The 19,542-nt window shown below is 35.2% G+C and overlaps 1 long non-coding RNA gene across 3 annotated transcripts in view; it reads right to left on the bottom strand.

The window, feature by feature from the left end:
• The window catches only part of LOC133219734 (uncharacterized), a 192,541-nt gene that overhangs the window by 41,260 nt on the left and 131,739 nt on the right, over positions 1-19,542 (bottom strand). For 2 of the 3 annotated variants that reach the window (XR_009727498.1, XR_009727500.1), the window contains exons 2-3: positions 14,044-14,130; positions 1,778-1,853 (exon numbers count right to left, since the gene is read on the bottom strand). This is a non-coding gene — a long non-coding RNA (uncharacterized LOC133219734). Of the gene's footprint in view, positions 1-1,777; positions 1,854-5,697; positions 5,884-14,043; positions 14,131-19,542 lie in introns of those variants that run through there. The other variant, XR_009727499.1, reaches the window with a different exon arrangement.

Genomic DNA, 19,542 nt, shown 5'->3' with positions numbered 1-19,542 from the left:
GAACAGTTTAGTAACTAAGGTATAATACAAAACCACTACTGCTACCACCAATAATAATAATGATAAGGGAAATAACAAGGGAAGAGAATAGAACTGCTCACTGCCCATCGACTGACACCCAGCCCTACCAAGCAGTGATCTAGCACTTCTGGGTAACTGTCCACAGTTTATATACTGGGCATGACGTGCTGTGATATGGAATATGTCTTTGGTCAGTTTGGGTCAGGTGTCCTGTCTCTACTTCCTCGCAGCTTCCCCTCCTCCCTGGCAGAGCATGAGACTCAGAAAGTCCTTTGTCAGAGCAAACATTACTGAGCAGCAACTAAAAGCACTGGTGCTATCAGCGCTGTTCCCAGGCTGAAGGTCAAAACCCCAGCACTGCACCAGCTAAGAGCAAACACAACTGCTACTGCTGAACCCAGGACAAGTAAGAACTCTTGTTCATTCCTTCTTCCTAGAGTACGCATTTTTTATGTAACTTAAGTACTAGACTATTAACCTATAATTCCAACTTAGCATCACCTCAAATCTATTCTGTATGCAATTAAACAATTTATATTAAATTGAATTTAGCAATAATGACATTTTGAAAAAATAGTAAGCTGTCTTCTAAGGTAAATGGTTAGTAAACATGTGAAAAGTATTTTTCTGGAAATACATATCACACCTAATCAGACTATTCTAATCATCTTATATCAAGGTGCCTGGACAACTAAAACTCGCAAATTCAAAAAATGTAATATTTATGAGTAAGTCATAAGACACTGTTTTTTTAACCTGTGCATCACAATTAAACTCAGACTTTCAAACCAATGTATAATTATAAAATGACTTGAGGCGGTCCCCATTCCTATGTCAAGAAACCTGTGAGAGTTTTGCTGTTGAGTTCAATAGCTGCTAAAACATACCTCTAGTAAAAGTTTAAAATCAAAACCCTGAAAGCAAATCCTGGAATCCCATTTTATAGCTGAAAGTGTTTTACACAAAGGAAATAAATTATAACCTTCCAAACTTATATAGTAAGCCCACCGCAAATCAATACAAGTATCTGTCACATGAAATGTATCTCATCATATGAAAATGTAATGCAGTGTCCTGAATAACAAAATAGCATCTTTCTTCACTTTTCTATATTTATCCCAAAGTAAATATTATGTATGCTATTTAAGTTAATAGGTTAGATACCAGATGGTCTAGCTTTTCAGTTCAAGGCAACATATAGTTAAACAGAAGTACTATTTTTCTAACTTAAAGCACCAAATCTAATTTTCTATTAATAGTCATGCACTCAGGAATCAGATTCCCAATTTGTAAATATTTTGTCAGTAACTGGACATTCATAGTAGGAACTAAAATTTTGACAGGAATTATCCAGAATGCATTAGCAGTCCTTTTGCTTAATACCTACATTACTTGCTTGCAGAAACAATACTAACACTAATTTGGTGTTCACAGACACAACAAACAGCAAGTACTCAGTGAATGGCTCACAGGCTGAATATAATCTACAAAAATATGGTACAAATAACTGTAAATAATAAATATACCTGCAGAAGGCAAAAAGGGGCAGCATACAAAGATTGTTATTGGCAAGATGCAATATATTTGTAATTTGATTTCACAACTGAACTTTAAAATATTGGCATTGAAATAAAAATAAAGAATCATATAAAAAAAACCACTTCTAGCCCTGTTGTCACTGCAGTACCATTGATTCTGTCAGTCCTGAGGGTACATTTGACATAAATGACTACAGTCAAATCCCCTCACTTATCACAGGCTCATCATAACTTGTCTGTGTTGATGAGCAGCAGCTTTATGTATCCACATTCCCAGCTGGCTTCTGGGGCTGACTAAAAGAAGAAAAATTGTCAGATTAGACTTTGAAAGGCCTTTTTTCTCCAGTACTGCAGGAATAAAAAGGCCAAGGCCGGGATATGAGTTTGAACATCAGTATGAGCAATGTTACTACTCCTAGTTATTTTAACTCCTGTTACTTTATAGGATTTCCACATGTAGCTTCTTAGTCAGGCACAATTCACTACTGCAGTGTATACATCAGTACTTAAACTTAGCAAGGTATTGAAGTTTCTGATCAAGCTAGTAAGTAAACTTCTTATTTTTCAATTTGCTTATTGTTAACTGTAAGTGGAAATCAAATTTTAAGTGCAAACTTACCACCTAGAGAATCAGAACATAGCTTTTAATCGAAATCAGAGTGAATTAAACCCATGAAATTTATTCAATTCCTCAGAAAAAACAGGTTTTTCCCCACATAAAGTTGTTAGATTTCAGCTAAGGCAAAACCCAAGAAACTTTTGGGTACCACCATAAACAACTATTGGAGGCCTAGTCACACATCCGATTCATTAAAAGCAACTGACCTGTATCACAATGCATATACGAATAAACTTTAGATCCCAAATATTACCATTTATGTGACTACGATGAAATGTTTTAGCGGACTACTAGATACAGTTCCAGCCTTAAATGTACAAGAATTAATAATTTCACAAATCAAAGGATTAACAGTCTTCCATCCTGCCCCTCCTTAGTGCTAGAAGAACTACAGGTAGATGCTTTTTTGTTTGTTAGCATTGTTGGGTATTTAAACAGCAGAAAATGCATTGCCTTTACAACATTTCATAATGTCTCCTAAAAGGATGGTGGAGTTCAACTTGAACTTTTAATTCAATATCCAAGTAAGCCCAACATCAGACAAAATTAATTCACTTATCTCTTCCTACATACCTTCTGGCAAATACAGATTCCAGCACCACAGCAAATAGTATATTTATACCTGTGTGTGCACATGTGAAGGCCCTATTCAGGGTTAAATAATACATAACTTGACAATGTATTATTTACTTTAGGAAGCACAACATGATTGATGCAATCAGACACAATATACTCCAGCACACATCAGAGAAGCTGAAAATTCAGGAGAAAGAAAAATCCACAAAACCCCAAACTAAATCACTTTTGTTATAGAAACAAGAACTAAGAGTCAGGCTATCATGAAAGAAAGCTAGGCACCAAGAAATCAATAGGTGAAGAAAATACTCATTCAATTTTAGCTTGCTATGTTCAAACGTTTTTCCAGTTTACCTAGTTTCAGTTTCAAATTACTAATTTTTCTAAACTCTTTTTGCTGTAGCATATTTTACATCTTCTTCCCATTAAAGTATTAACTGTATTAACGCTGTAATCATAAGGGTTTGACCTATTTAGTTAGAAGAATATCATTTTATGCATTTCTCTGAGTACTTCTTGCAAGCTAATTATAGGTCTCATCTTTTGGAAAACTAAGTTTTCCCCATAGACATGAAAAGCTGGGCCCCAAAACCAGAATCATAAATAACAGAATTATAAAGCTGCCCTACACAAGGTTAAAAAATGGAGACCTTTCCTTTTTTTGTCGGTGATTCCTTAATTCTACAACCAGAGATCACATTACAACCTCATTAGCCAACACATCACACATAGAGATCATGCTGAGTTATTTACCTGCTCTGATCCTAGTTATTTACCTGATCTTTTTCATATTGTCTCCTCAAAGCAGCCTCTTCTGTCTGGTCCTATGCCTTCATGTAGGTATTACATGGATTATTTGATTTCATTTTTTTTTCTTTCAATAGGCTTAATTTACCTCTCAATCTAAAGAGTTCTTTGACCTTGACAGTTTAGCTGTCCACCAAACTTTGAAAGTGACTTTTAAGTGATTTTCTATTTACTTTGTACTACTAAACGAATACTAAATAATATTAGACCTATCACTTATCTCTTCAAGATTCTGGTAAAAACACCCCCATTGACAACTGCTTTTGAGATCTGTCAACCAGCTAGCTCATCATTTATTTCACATGGGCTGCCATAGATATGAATAGTGCCATTTTCCTATCACGATGTTGAAGGCAACTATATTATATACACAGTTACCTTTATCCATCAAAACTGCAAACTCAGATACTGAAAATAAATTTACACCACCAGGCAGATTTTGCATATTGTGTATTGAGTATTTTTTACATTCTTTGGTGCTTTACTAGTTTAGGATTATTTTTCCCCCCATCTTGCTCATTTCTAATGTTTTGATGTTTTACTAAAAGCCGATCAGATAAGCCGTATTACAGGAGATTGTCTTGCTTGCCTTTCCTGAAAAAAAGGGCCCAACAGCTTTGTAGGGTACCTCAGTCTATTTATTTCAGTAGATATATTAAACCCTGAAAAATGTAAATATATTTTCAACCAATTCTTTTGGGGAAAGCGTGCAGTGTTCAGGGGTTACTCTGTATTTAAGCTTATTTTGAGGACTCTTGTTCACTTAATGTCCTACCCCAAATGGAGAAAGAGAACAGATTTCAGCTGCTGTTTAAGAAATGTCACCCTTGAAAGCACAATTCACAAGATACTTAGCCCTACTAATTTGAAAAGTTGAATCCCTAGGAGATGCTATCTTCTGTCTGCTATTACTAATGGACTAGAGTGCTTCATTGTTGTCAATCACATCACCAGATACACCTACATAATTTCATAGCTTTCCAAATACAAAATAAGTTTTTTATTAGTGAATACCTGTCCCTTTTTTACATTATTATTAATGGCTCATTATCTCCATCTGGCTTATGACCCAGTAGGATTTATTATGTTACACACACAGTTAAGTCAAAACTAAACACCTAGCCCATTATTTTATTGATTTCCATTAAGAGCCAGGGATTTCTTTCATGCTGTCTCCAACTTCTCTTGTCAATCTTCAATAGTTTCAAACTCCTAATTTTTACTGATTATTATTTTCTTATCTCCTCTTTCCTATTACCATATGACTGTTTTTAATAGCTACTGCCTTCATTTCATTGCTTGTGCTGTTCAGTGAACTGAGCAAATCAAGAAGAAATAGGCAGGCTTAGAAAGGGCCACAGAAAAGAGGAATGCCCATGTAAGTGGGAAAAGAACACAAGTCTTGAACTTGAAATTGGTACTTCAGAGGAAAGACTTCACCTCAGTAAAAAGATATCGGACATCTACAAGTGCTAAATATGATGTAAGAATTGAGTATTTTTACTCTGTTTTACCAAAAGCATTCATCCTGGACTGCAGAGTTGTGACCTAGCAAGCATTTTTAACATTCATTCACATTCTCTTCTTTCAAAAGTGTAAGCCCCAGTCCTCATAATAGTTATTACAGGCATTCTCTAGCATACATTTGTAAATAGAAGTCCCAATTAATAACAAATTGATACTTTACAAGGGTAGCTTATCCTGTTCTCTAGTCTGATTTGACCAGTATAGAGAAGACCTCTTCCTGCATTTGTTGTTGAACTGTGCTAGATAACACACTGACTTGCAGGCATTCAAGATCTAGCACTTGTGAGTTTTCAGCAGCCTTAAATGAGGTAATGATTTCTTTAATAAAGAAGATCTCTTTCTCACTGATAGAAACATGGATTCTAAATTCCAGAATGAAGTAAACAAGTTTACAGTATTTTGGTCATGTGAATCGCCCCAATCAGTATCTTCAATAATAGCATGTTTATAAAATATTTCATACCACTGACAATTTTTAGGTTTTATTTTTGTTTTAATATTTAGCCTTGATAACAAAGCAGCTTTAGAACTGCCTTTCTTCTCAATTTTGTGAGCTTGAGTTTGTGCAGGATTCATTTATTGAATGTTCTCTAGGACGCTTCTGCTTACCTGTCACTGAGAAGATCAGTGCTCCCCTATGAGAACAGGCTGACTTGCTCACTTCGATGTTTTTCTTGTGAAAACACAGTATCTCCCCCAAAGCACACACACATCATACGTACAACAGTTCACCTCTTGTATTTTCTGCTGTCTCTTGTTTATGAAACCATAAGGACATCTGCAAAGACACTTCATATTTTTCACCCATGCAGTTGCCTTCAGAACTCACATTGGAAAAGGCTTTTTTTTAAGTATGCAGTTATTCCATACCTTGATATCCTATATAAAGTTATGCAAAATAACTTTATACTTTCTGATAAACCTTGCTGTTACGGTTTCCATTACATGAATGTAGAACACCTTGTATTTTGTTTTTGAAAAGACTCATTTTTCTTATTTGTAATACAGAATTCTTGATAACTTCTTGCTTCTGTAACACGCTTTAATAACTTCCCTTAGTAGCCTTCTTCATGCCAAATAGCATTCCCAAAATATGTTCCTGGTAACTGTGTTTTGTCCTTCCAAAACAGCTATCTCACTATATGACTCATCAAATACATGATAAAAATGTAACATTCCTAGCTAAATAGAAGACCTCCTACTTCTCCTTAGCAGTTCATTATCAAATCACCAATCTGTTTCATTTTCTTTGTAGTGTTTCTGGCAAGGATCTCAAACTACGTCATCCCAAGAAAAACTTTATTTCCCTCAAATACTGTGTTGATATTTTCACTCCAGATCACTGACCTTCTCCTTCACAATTATCAGATTATACTTAATGCTGCTCCAATCTCTTTTTTCACTTTGAAGTATTTTAAGGACGAGGGCTTCATCAAGATGTAGGTTAGTGGTTGAATCCTTACAGACAGGGAGATGGAGAGATGAAGTGGGAAGCAGAATAGAAAACACAACCTGTCCAAGGCAGCTTAGTCATTGCACTTGATTACTCATTATCTTCTTCTGTTACCTGCTGCAAAGCCATCTGTTAGTGGAAGGAACTCTACTCTGTTCCTCCAAATTTGCTCAAAACCCCTTGTTTACCACTCTGTTCAAGCAGTTTCTTGGGACTGCTTGTACACATAAAGTTAATTGTCTTCCTACATGTTTACAAGGTCAAATGTTTGCCAACAAGATTAAGAAGTTGCCAGTTTTCATTCTTCAATGAATAGAAACATTATCAAATTCCCAAAATAAAACATTTAAAAAATTATCTTTTTCCTCCATTTTTTCCCCAGACCTTGTGATATTTTTCACTGAACATATTTGATGAAAAAAAAGAGTTTCAACTATTAGTCACTTCAGCAAGTAATTCAGGATATTTTGGGTTTTTTAGATACTAATCTCACCCAGGCCATGTAGGGACAGATGGTGTTCATGTTCAAGCTTTACAGTATTGCACATTTTAACTTTGCAGTACATTGAACCAAACTTCTCTAAATGGTGAATTAATCAGGTAACTCCTAATACAGTATTTTCATTTCCTCGAATAATACTGTTTGGTATTTATAAGCCTGTTGGTCAAAAAACAAATAATGTATAACAATTTTCCCCATACAACTCAGTGCAGTAAAACATTATTACAACAGCTATAACATTATATAGTTTAACTGAGTTGCAGAATTCATGTTTTGTTGTATAAAAGATTTACTACACACAACTATTCTATTTTTTGCATTGTTTTTACCCTTGAAAATACCATCTTTAATATTCAGGCTTTAATATCTGGTAGTATAAAGTACCAACTTCATTTACAGTTAAAGGCAGTCAATATAGTTAAATGTAGTTAAATACTTTGCTGTGGGCTTATAAACAGAAATACAATATCTATTTGTTTGAGCTGAGGTTTTTTAAATGACTTAGAAGGAACAGTATAATTTTCTTATTGAGAGCTTTCCATAAATAGTTAATAGGTAGATATACAGGGGAAAAGTAGTCAAATTTAATCTGCTTTTATAAGAACATGTATTTGCAGCGAAATTACTGGGAACTGGGAAGAAATCAAACACATTAGGTTAAATGTTGTGCTGTAAAACAGGTTTTTAACTTTACATTCCAGATGTTCTCAAATAGGAATTCCAAACGTAACTGTTGAAATTGATATGATTTTCCTCTGTCCAAAGAGTATTTTTGTTTGACAACTTGATTTTATCTGGCACTTTACTGAATTAATTTTATTCAAATTAGCATCCTGTAAAAACACTGAACTTACAAACCACTCCTAATGAGTAAACTGTGCTAGATTTTTCCTCCTCATCATCATTGCTTATAGAAAGGTATGTTTATCAATTTTGTCTTTTTGAAATAGTTTCTGTAACAAATTGCTTGTTTAATATCTTCTAATGAGAAAATTGCTGTACAAAACACCAAGTGTTTAAAACCCGTCTTGTGGTATTTTTCATACCCATCTTTGAACTCTACTGTTCAGCTCCCCAAATCAGTCCATTTTAAGCAAGAAACTGCAGTATTTCTTCTAAGGAAAATCACGTCTATTCACTTCATATTTGTCCTACACACTACTTTTTATAGTATTCATGTGATGCGCTAGTGTCATAAATTGTTGAACTAACTATTAGAAAAAATTTAGTTTCTAGCTAATAATGAGGCATGAATTCATAATAGTGATGATTAGAGAAGATCATTTGAATGTCCTATATGGGGAACATTCTGATGTAACAACAAAGGTAAAAGAATGGAACAGTAAGCAGTTTCTCATTGTTCTTATTAACTAACCAGAGAGTTTAAATGCATTAAGAGACCATCCTGTAAAATCAGGGGAACACTAAAACCTGGCATATAAAAGAGATTTACTCAAGAGACAGTTCAGCTGTACATTAAACCACTTCCAGCTGAAAGATAAGACAGATACAACACTCTAATCATCTGTTTCTACATATGTGCAGGGGTTTGGGTATTCACAGGAGTTTTTGATTCTCATCTGTGTTGGCTAGTTTATGCACTATGTTTGATTTTCTAAACTTCTGTTGTATTGTTCTTCTTAAACACCCTGAAGAAATGCAAGTCCAGGGAAGCTTCCTCAATACTTTAGAGTAGCAATCTCACTGAAGCCTTTCACTCAGCAAATTTACATCCAGATTCTGCTTGGAGTATACAAAGTCCAACAACTACCTCAGGTTTACAGTTTCATTTGGCTGCCTTTTGATGGGGGGAAAAGTCTGCGACAGTTATCATTGTTCACGAACATCAGAGGTGAATTTGCTCTTATCTGATAAATCTGACATTAGATGAAGCTGGTAGATTGATCCACTTTTAAAAGCACGCAGACCTTCCCTATATCTTCATGTTAGGAAGAGAAACAGCTGAATTAAAAAAAAAAATAAAAAATAAGGCATAGGGTTCCAACTATCAGTTTTCATTTAAGAACATTTCAGGAATTATTAAGTAAGGTAAAAGTTGTAATCCTACAAATTCAGATCATCAGAGCTGTAATGATTTAGCCAAGATTGACCAAAAACAGACCATCCAGCAAAACAGTTCAGCTTTTGAACTTGCCAGTAGATTCCAGACAGCCACAGCCAAGGATCCATTAGCGCAGCAAACCAAAGGCTGTGATTTGATCCTAAGAGCACTATTTCTCTCTTCCCTAGATTGGAGGGTTCACCCTTAATAGAGTACAATTTTCACAGTAACTATAAAAGGAATAAAAAACTACTATCATCTAGGTGGTGACAATTATCCATTCCACACTTGCTTAAGTTTTCCTTTAATATTAACATTTTCTGTAAATTTCTCTTTCCTTTATCCTTTCTTTAGTTCCAACTCTCTGACCATAAAGTTCTATAAAAAACCTTGCTTTAGACCCCCCTTGCCATTGCAGAGTTTTCCTGCTTTCTCACATCTAAAGTACCTGAACAATTGTCTGTTCCAACCGTCTGAAGTCATTCTTCCTTGAAAAAGAGATTCTGTTATTAGGTTTAATGAGCAAGAAGGAAGAAAAAACGTTTTTACTTTTTACTTGCTCTGTCTGCACTATTCAACTCGTCTTTGTTTTCACAATTCTGCCCTGACTGGTGTGTCTGTGTTTTTACTGACAACTTTATTCTCCCCTGTCCCAGAATCATTCAGTGCCTTGTCCTGTTACATCTTAGGAACAGTGCAGGCCAACTTGTTCTTAAAACTTTTGACCAAAACCTCCCAAATCTTATTGTGTACCAATTCAGCCTTTCTTCTTTTCAGCCTCATGTGTTCCTCACATCTAAACACCAGCCCAGGATGAAAGAATACCAGTTGTTATCCTTAACCCCTGCCAACTGCCTTTGTTTCTTCAACATACTAATTTTTCTTTCCCAAGCACAAAAATCTTGTACTATACCAGACTGCTCTTGCTTTGGTTTTTGGTTTGTTTTGTTGGGTTTTTTTCACCCCAGACACAGTCTTCATATCCATAGCGTGAAGATGTTTTGCAAAGGATTTGTCTCTAACATTGCCTCTTCAAATTCTGAACAAGTGAAAATATTATAAAGATGCTATCAGTTGTACTTATCAGCTCATATCAAAACTGACGTGGCTGCATGAATAACAGACAAATAGGCAGAAGCAATTTGTGGGGAAAAAAGCTAATAAAAGGTTAAAAAGAAATGATAATACAGAGCAAAAAAAAAAAAGGAATAAACATACTTTGTGTTAATTCACTGTATTAATAGTACTTGGTTTGCATTAATTTTATCCTTTCCTATATGGAATTAAAAAATGTATTTATGGTAATCCAGAAGTGGGATTAATTTTTACATGTTTAATGGCTTACATGATGCACCCAAAGTCTGCTAAGTAAATTCTGAGTAATTGTGAATTTCTTGTGATACTCAAAAAATAACTCCTTTTTTACCCCATCACATCACCACCAGCACAAGCTTTTCCATGTAAAGCTTCCCATATGTTTTATCATAGTAGATTTCTGCAGGCATTTTAGGTTCTCAGTGCTGAGAGAAAAGCAAGATTACCAGCTGTAGCCAGGTCCAGTGTGCCATTTTCTCAGGTGATCTATTTAAAGTTCAACTTGAAAGGTATTACCTACTAAATACTTATGTTCCCCAAGCAGACTGTTATTCCACCTCTTTTCTGCTCCTGGCATTCATTTCTTCTCTGATTTTTACTAAATTATCATTAGTATGATGAGGAGAATATTTATCCAAGATAGTAAGTGGCTAACCCCAACTTCCAGCAGGAGTCTTGCCTCCATCAGCCATCACATGCATTCTTTCTCATTCTCTAGAGGAGTGTAACAGTATGGATAAAATACTTTCTTTATGTGTACACAGATATACTTTATCTAGAAAGATACATTTATATATGTATACATATATATAGCTATATGTACATATATAAATATATTAAATATTTATCTCCATATCCACATCTAGTGAAAGGTATCCCTTCCCTTGGCAGGGAGACTGGAACTAGGTGATCTTAAGGTCCTCTCCAACCCAAAGCATTCTTTGATTCTACATATGTAAAGTTTAGATATACAATGCATAAGACTTCCTTTAAGAAGAGCTAAAGAACTGAATATTTAAAGTTTAAATGTGAATATAAAGGAATTATTAAAATTTCTTCTTACATGCGATGCTGCATTCATGCTATACTGTTCATAGGAACCATCAAACCTGGAATAACTCATCAGGTCAGCATGCTACAGGCAATTATCCAATGTAGATCAAGGCACTGACATGGTATGCAAGACCAAAACTATTCTGTAAGTACCTTCTGGAGCAGAATTTGTGACTTATTGTCCAATTGCTTATGGCAGAGGGAATTGAAGGGAATAGGGTTCACATTTCATCAAAGTAACCTTAAATTTCATTGAACATCTTTAGGTGTTCATGTATCAATGACAGTAGAGAAAAAAGTACTGATAGCCTCATCTCTAGATATAAGACAATGCCGACTACCTTCCAAACAACAAAGAGTGTATGGCAGTAATAAATACTAAAACCAGGTAAAAATAATTGTTTTAACTTTGAATGTCAAGCAGTGTTAACATTTCAATGATGTGTTTTGTCAACATACTTCTACCTGCAGTCCTAGGATGCTTAGAGAAGAATTATCACCATCTGGAGTGTTACAGAAGTACAAAGCTGCTATCTGTTGTTTTTACCAAAACTTAAATGAAATGGTGGCAGCAGAATCCATTTAATCAAATGTATTAGTGAGTTCATATTTTTGGTAGCAGCAGATGGGCGGCAGTCTGGAAGACTTAGCTAGAAAAGGCTCAGGGTAGTTCTGAATATTTTCTTAGCATGTAAGCATATGCTGGAAGTGGGTGAGTTACCACACTATAGCAAGTTACTGCTCATTAGTAGAAGCCGTGGTAACTGATCATGTGCAATTTAGTCCATTCAGTTTGCAAAGCATCAAACACATTAGATGATGGAGTTCATACTGCGACTAGTTTTTAAAGATGTTAAAGCTGGTTCGAAAGAATGGGTTTCTTTGCTGTAAGTGGTATAGGCTAAGTGCAGTCTGGTTACCTGGGCTCAGATTTATAGTACAATAAATAACATCAGATATGATACAATTACTTTTTGGTGTTCGTTCATGCACTGTTACTCAGGAAGGCAATAGCTAGCTATCAGAGACCAAAATCATATCCTCTCTGCCACTAAACTGTTGCCTGAACCCTAAAGATACTTAATTCTTTCTTCCTTAATTCTAAAAATAAAAGTACAGCAAGGATTTTGGAAAGCTTTCAGTACTGTCTTAACAATACTTCCTTTTAAGTAGATAATTGCATTTCTGAAAGAACTTGCTTTTTAGATCCTTCAGTGTAAGACTAGAGAGGTGCAAAACAAGAACAGTTTGAAAACTGAGGCAGGAACAACTATGCTTATTTTCTAGTAAGGTAATTGACTTTTCAATGTATACAGATTTATTAATAAAAACATTATAAAAATTTTGAAAGTTTTTATTCCAGAAATTTATGCCAGCACATTTTCTGATTCTGCAGATCAAAAAATATAGGTTCACCCCTCTTTCCATGGAGTCCCTCTGACTTCCATACTTCTTTGGTTCAATGAATACTAAAGCCAGAAATCCAACAGGATTCTGCTTGCTACGTTGCATATTCCTACTGCAAAACAATGTACTGTCTGAACCTCTGTGTGTTGCCACCAGCAGCTCCAAATGCCTTATGGCAAAACTTAAACCTTCAGCAGAGTTTCAGAAATACATTGCAGATTTTAGAAACGAGCCTTACAGTTGCAAATTATAACTTCAACCTACTTTCCCCTTTCCTCTTCTTTCCCTTCTGCTCCCTCTCCCCTCCCAACTGCATCCCAAAGATGTCTCTGCTGCTGACATTAATCAGCATCAATGGGTTGCTACCCAGTTCTTTGCAATTTCCACTTATGCTGCAAAAAAGATACCACCCTTTGTTGCAGCTATTAGTAATGGGGTTTTGTGATTTGTGTTTGTACCTCTGGGGACTCTAGTATCATCCTGTTCTTGTATTTTGGAGGCCTCTATTATGAACTACTGAGATCTGTGGGTCTGCAGGTTTCTAATTTGGCAATGTCAAAACAGCAGCGTGGTTAATCAGGTTATGTTAAATAGTCAGACATTAAGACCAGGTGGTGTTCAAGGACAAAAAAGACTTTACTTCCATATGGAGTCCTTCAGTTTTGTAGCCTGTCTGCAAGTTTCACGGAAACCACTGTTAAGGCTTTGTAAAAGTATACTTAGATGCAAAATCAAACCCTACAGGGCTTTCTGACTATTTTGTCCCTGGTTGATGAAAACACTCAATGGTTTGTTGTTTGTTTTTCTTTCTTTTAAAATAATAATTCTTGAAGCATTTGAAATCATTTTAGAAATAAAACTCTTTCTAGAGGAGATGTGATCAACAGGGAAGAAAAAAGATAATCTATAAAGTAGCAGCATATGCCATCTTTGTTGGATTTGAAGAATTCCTGCTATTTGCAATATTTGCCAGATGAATATTTAAAACTACTTCTGAACAGGCAGACTCAGATAACCTTGTTCAGCTAGAGGAATCACTCTTACTTAGACATAAAGATCATCAAACTTACAAGATTTTTCTGTGACTTTGTTTTGTCTATTCTTACATTAATACCTGAGGATGTGGTAATACCTCTGTGGCTTATCAGGAATTTTTGTTGTAAGTAGTTCTTCAGCAAATTAGGATATTCTGATAGAGACATAACTTTTGCAGTAATGCGCTCATTTTGATGATCATTTCAGGAAAAGAGAAATTATTTGTGTTTTCATAAACAGCTGATTGGAGAAAGAGTTCCTTTCTTACAGATAGCTGCATCATTCAAGTTCTCATCTGGAAGTGGAGCTTACGTTTGTTAAAAAAACCTAACCCAACCCAACTCAAACCTGTCAAGTGCAAACTAAGACCGGGATTTCCATGAAGTACTGCACCATTTCTCTAGAAGATCTCCAAGAGGAGAAAAACATTGGCTCCTAGTTGAGAAAATGGCAGGATTAAAAACAGAGAACCTATGGAGAGAAGAATTGCTTCACTAGGCTAAAATGGAGTAAGGCTTCTGGCATGTCAAATTAGGAAACCTCTGAATCGAAATAAAGTAAAAACTGCTTGAAAGTCATCAAGTGTTTCATTCTCCAGGGGTACATTAATTTAACAATTCAGTATTATTCACAGTGACAAAAGACAGGACAGAAATCAGTTAAGTTTCTTGTGGGAAACACGGAACAACAGCTACAATGAAATGAAAAAAAGAACAAAGATAAATAGACATGTGCTTCTATATGAATATCAGAATCCAGAAACAACAGGAATGAACTGAAAAGACTGGTTTAAATAAGGCTGTTGCTACACTGGGCATGTACAGAGTTGATGAAAAATAAGTTATCTATGGAATCACTTAATATTGTGGAGTAAAGCACTTAGAAATACTTAAGTGAAGTCCAAGAAGTGGTTCTGAAAGATGAAGAAACGAAGAAAGCATGCAATAACTCGAACTGTACCAACAAGAACCAGTGCTTGTATGAGTCTAAAGATCAAGAGGTAACTTAGAGGAGTGTAGCAGCTATAATACAATATATACAGTTACTCGACACCCTACTAGGATGGTAGTAATGAGTGTAGTGAGTAGAAATCACAAGAGCAGAACCTAAACTGATAGCAAGAGACTCTGATCATTGCTAAATTTGCTACACTTTGAAGGATAGCTTCTCAGAGCAACAGGCTGAAGGAGAACACCTAAGCAGCATGTAGGAAAACATTACTTCTCTTTAGAAATAACCAGAAGGTGCTTACATTTAAAATCGCTTTAGGTAAGGAAAGAATCCACTACACAAAAATTCATTTCTCTGTTTCACTGTAGAGAGGGAAATGAAGCAGCTATTTGAAATACCTACCCAAAAGGCTGCAGTAGTTGCAGCAGCTCAATCATTTAAAGATGTGACGGTGAATATACATAATAGATGCATACACTACACAAAAATGGCAACAGGAGAAGTGGGCAGAAGAGAGGAAAGGATGTAGAAGCAAGGCTTGCATCTTTAACAGGAGAATAAAGAAAGATACTAGAAATAAAAGATAATTTTATAAGACATGTCCAACTGAAAGAAACAATAAAGGGCATACCAGGAAGTTAAAACTTTAACATGGCAATTCTTTAACAAGACGATGAAAAACTTACTAAAAGGAAAACAACCCCTAGCCCTACAAATAAAACTTCTTTCCCAAATACATTGACCTTTACAGAATTGATAGGTCCACAAATGGTAAAGAAGTGAAAGGAGCACTCTTGGAAAGCAAGGTGAATAAAGATAGAAACAGAAAAAGGAGAAAGAATTATTTGGTAGCCACTATTTTAGGGAAGTTGCTATATGAGTTTTTAGTTAGAATGAATCTGAAAGATTGTTTTAAATTTAAGCATCAATGCCAAAAGTTTGAGAGTAGTAATTGTTTACCATTCTGCATAGTATATGCACAAAGCTAATAGAATTTTCCTTGACCTATTAAATTTTTTGTGCCCTCAGGACCAGAAGAACAGAGAACTATAAATGCACTGTGACTCTTTTTTATGGTGAGAGGGAAGAGAGTCTATTGAATAGCAACAGACCAGAAAATCCGATTTATCTAGTGGATAAACTGGAAGAAAACATACAGACAGCTATAAGACATACAGACAAGAATGATACAATGGATGTACAGTCAACATTGCTTTTGAAAGAAAGGAGGCACATCTGTGAAATCTTATTAGCTTTCCCTGAAATCACAGTTGGAGAGTGGAATGAAGGTGACCAGGCTGTTTTTAGGAATTAGGATATTCAAAAATTGTTTTCATATGATGCCTCCCTAAATCTCTTGGCTTAATTAAATTAACAAAGCAAAGACCAATTCATGAATTAATAACCAACTCAAAGACAAGAAAAAAGTTCTGGTGAGCTCAAGTTACCAGAAAGTCCCAGAAGTATCAGAGATGGATGATTTTTTATTTCTTTACTGTGCCATACCTTCCTGAGTAACTTGAAAAGGGATATGAATAAGAAAGAAATAAAGAAGATGGAAGACATAGTTACGTCACTTTGCCTCAACCCAGATACACTCAAGAGGTACCCATTTCTTGAACATTGAGCACAGTGCATGTGTGACAAAATGGGAAGTCCAGAAAAGGGTAACAAGAATAAGCAAAGATAAGAAATCATTTTCATAGGAGGTGAAATTGCACAAAGCATGGCTCAGGACAAGGTGGCAGGGGAAGGGGGGGGGGTGTGCGGATAGTATAATAAATGGGTTTTAAATAAATTATATGGACATGATGTACAGAAAATGGTTATTCACTATTACTTATGATTCTTCAAGGACTAAGGTGAAATATACCCGAGAGTCACTTCAGAGTCACTTCCTTAAAAACTGACATGGTTTCTGAATAAGGATAGACATTACTGTTTAAATTATAACTGGGATTATCAGATTTAATCTTAAAGATGGAATCATTATTTCAACAGATTTCAACTGTTGATTAGACCTGTAAAACCTGAGAGTACGAGACATACCCTGTAATATATTTGGGCACAAGCTTCATACTTTTCTATTAGCTCTCCATTACTGTTGAAAACTCTATCATAATTCCATGCTCAAATATAGATTTATAATTAAATAATTTTCCTACAAAAACTGAAAACTTTTCCATAGATTTTGTTCTCCTGAAAATAGTATTTCTGTCTGTTCATATTTGTAATGCATCTTGTATAGATACAAAGAACAGATGAATAGTTATGCAGTTTTTGGAGTCCTACATTTTGTGACTTTCTTGTTCAATGAACTTGATTAAAAGTTGATAAAAAGATGATTGGTGAAAAGTACAAGATTTTTGAGGTTATAAATTTTATTTTCTGATCATGTGGTTTCTGGAGTAATAACTGAGTTTTTATATGAACATAGTACTTTAAATAAAACCTTAATCCATACTGATCTGAATTTAACTAACTGAAATTATGCATTATAGGTCAATGTATGCACACAAATATGTATTTTACTTGTATACAATTTATTTAAGCACGCACATAAGGTTTCTGCCACAGTGTTACCTTAGAAAAAACAACCATCTTGAGTTATCATCAATGATAGGTAATACACAGATATTTCTACATCCAGAAGCATCAGGTATAGCAGTACATCGAGGCAGTATCAACTCATTACCAAATAGAAAAAAAACTATGCTTCTTGAATTGCCAGTATTAGTCTTCTGGTGCCTGGGTTTGCCCAACCTTTCTTAGCTTGCAAGAGCTGACAAGAACAAAGCCCGATGTGTCATGCATGCTCAGAAAGTTATGGAAATGTATTTGAAATTTGGTGCTCAAATGGACTCTGGAGTGGTGTTACTCTTTGTCAAGTTTCAGCCCACAAAAAGATTACAAAGCTGAGCTGTAACCTAGTAAAAATAGAATTTGCAAATCAAGCACTGACACGAGTCTCAGGCATAATAGGATGAGCACTATCACATGTGAATGAGCCTTTCTCTCTTTCACAGTAGCATGTCATGCAGTATGCAAATAACTTGGCTTAATAACAGCTTCATTTTAAAAAAGAGTTCATGTGGTTAAACACTCAGAGACAGTTATTAATGTTTTAATTTTATGGACTGAACTAGGATGCATAAAATTAAATCCAACAAAACCCTAAAAATAATTAAAAAGAAGTCAACTAAATGCAAATTATCATAAGCTAGTATGTTGCTGCTACGTTAGGGTTTCTAACCTTAGGAAACCAAAAGGGATATATTGTACAGGCAGTAAATAATAAAATCATTTATATAAAAATACGTCTGGATACTCATGTAGTATGTCACAATAACTTTAGTTAAGCTACATAAAGAAGTTCAAGATGAATTAATAGCGGCTTATAGGTATGAGATATATGTATACACTAGGCAGAAGGCTTATAGGTATACGCTACCTATACATGGTAGTGCTTTCAATGAATGAGTGTAACTCCAGACAGCTTAGAGAGAGGAAAACCTCAGCTAAAAAGCTTTGAATAAAAAAGACACACACAACAACATTGAGGGTCTTAACTCATTATAGAGCTATTTACATACTAGGTCTAAATATACTGAATAATATGGTTTTTAATAATAAATAAAATTTCAACTCTATTGAAAACTCAAATTTGAGTTTTGTAATAGGATTGTGAAAGAATCTGCTATAATATTTACCAGCAGCTTAGTGATACCTTGTTCCAGGTTCTTCAGAGCTTTCAGGAGGTTTTAAGTTCTATTTCTCACTCCTGTTAATGCAGACCCACATTGCCAATTTGTGTGGGCCTATCTGAAATGAGCAGCAATGTGGTTTGCATTTGAGTTACTCTAACAGGTTTTTGTAATCATTTAAAAGATGTGACATGTAGTTGAGATGAAGGTTGGATATATTCAGTGTTTCTCAAAATGGTCCTTTTGTTAATTTTCTTAGTAACTTTTTAATTTTATAATTGGAAAGAAAAAATATACCGATTCTTTAATATCATACTAGGTTAATGAGTACTTTCTTTTTTTCAAATCTTGTTTATTTTGAAACTCTTCACAGTCTGCTCCACTCTCTCAACTTTTAATATGCTAATGAAGTATCTTCATGCCCAGTAATTGAACATAAGTCTTCCAGCTCACAGGCTTTTTTCACTGGTTCTGGTGTGGCAAATTCCCCTAAATGTAAGTGCTACTATCTCTCCCCTACATACACAAATACTCCTAAGCACCTTCTCTGCAGATGACAGCCATTTCCCTGTAAGGCTAAAACATACACCTACATTGCAAATGTACAGTTTACAATGCTACCAAAGCTGGCAGGCCCAACAGCAACAGGTTCAATTTTTCTGGTGTCAAACCTACAACACACAACAACTGTCCAGTATTTCCAAAATATCAACAACCTAGGCTGCCAGACTTCCCCAAATGCAGTAAATCATTGCCAGAAGTAGTAGGGCAGTAGATTACCACTCAAATTTAGTCTCTAAAAGCCACAGCTTACTACTCATATCAGTGGAGCTCGCAGGTCTGAGTGAAGTTAGTGGTTGGTTTACCTAGATTTATATCTTTACAGAAGCTTCTTTGCTGGCACAGCAGATCTGCATGTTTGTGAGCCCTAGGTCTCTGGAGGAAAAAAAAAGCCATTTCAGCTGGGGACTGGTACTGGCCATTGCTCAGCATAAACAAATCCCAGTGACACAGTGCTTGTCAGAAAGAGACATTAATAATGTAGAGGCATTGACAATGGCAATTTTTCACTGGCACTGATGAGTTGCTGAAGTTGGGTCTTTCATTAAAAAATATGTTTTATTACAACATGTCTCTTGAGTTCTTCCTCAGACTCTTAGCTCAGTTTTCAAGTTGAAAGGTAAGAAACCTT

The sequence above is a fragment of the Neopsephotus bourkii genome, unplaced genomic scaffold, assembly GCF_033783945.1.
Source record: "Neopsephotus bourkii isolate Nb327-2 ecotype Australia unplaced genomic scaffold, CSIRO-AGI_Nbou_v1 NB_1373, whole genome shotgun sequence".
NCBI lineage: Eukaryota > Metazoa > Chordata > Aves > Psittaciformes > Psittacidae > Neopsephotus > Neopsephotus bourkii.
This window is presented reverse-complemented; position numbering and strand designations above follow the sequence as displayed.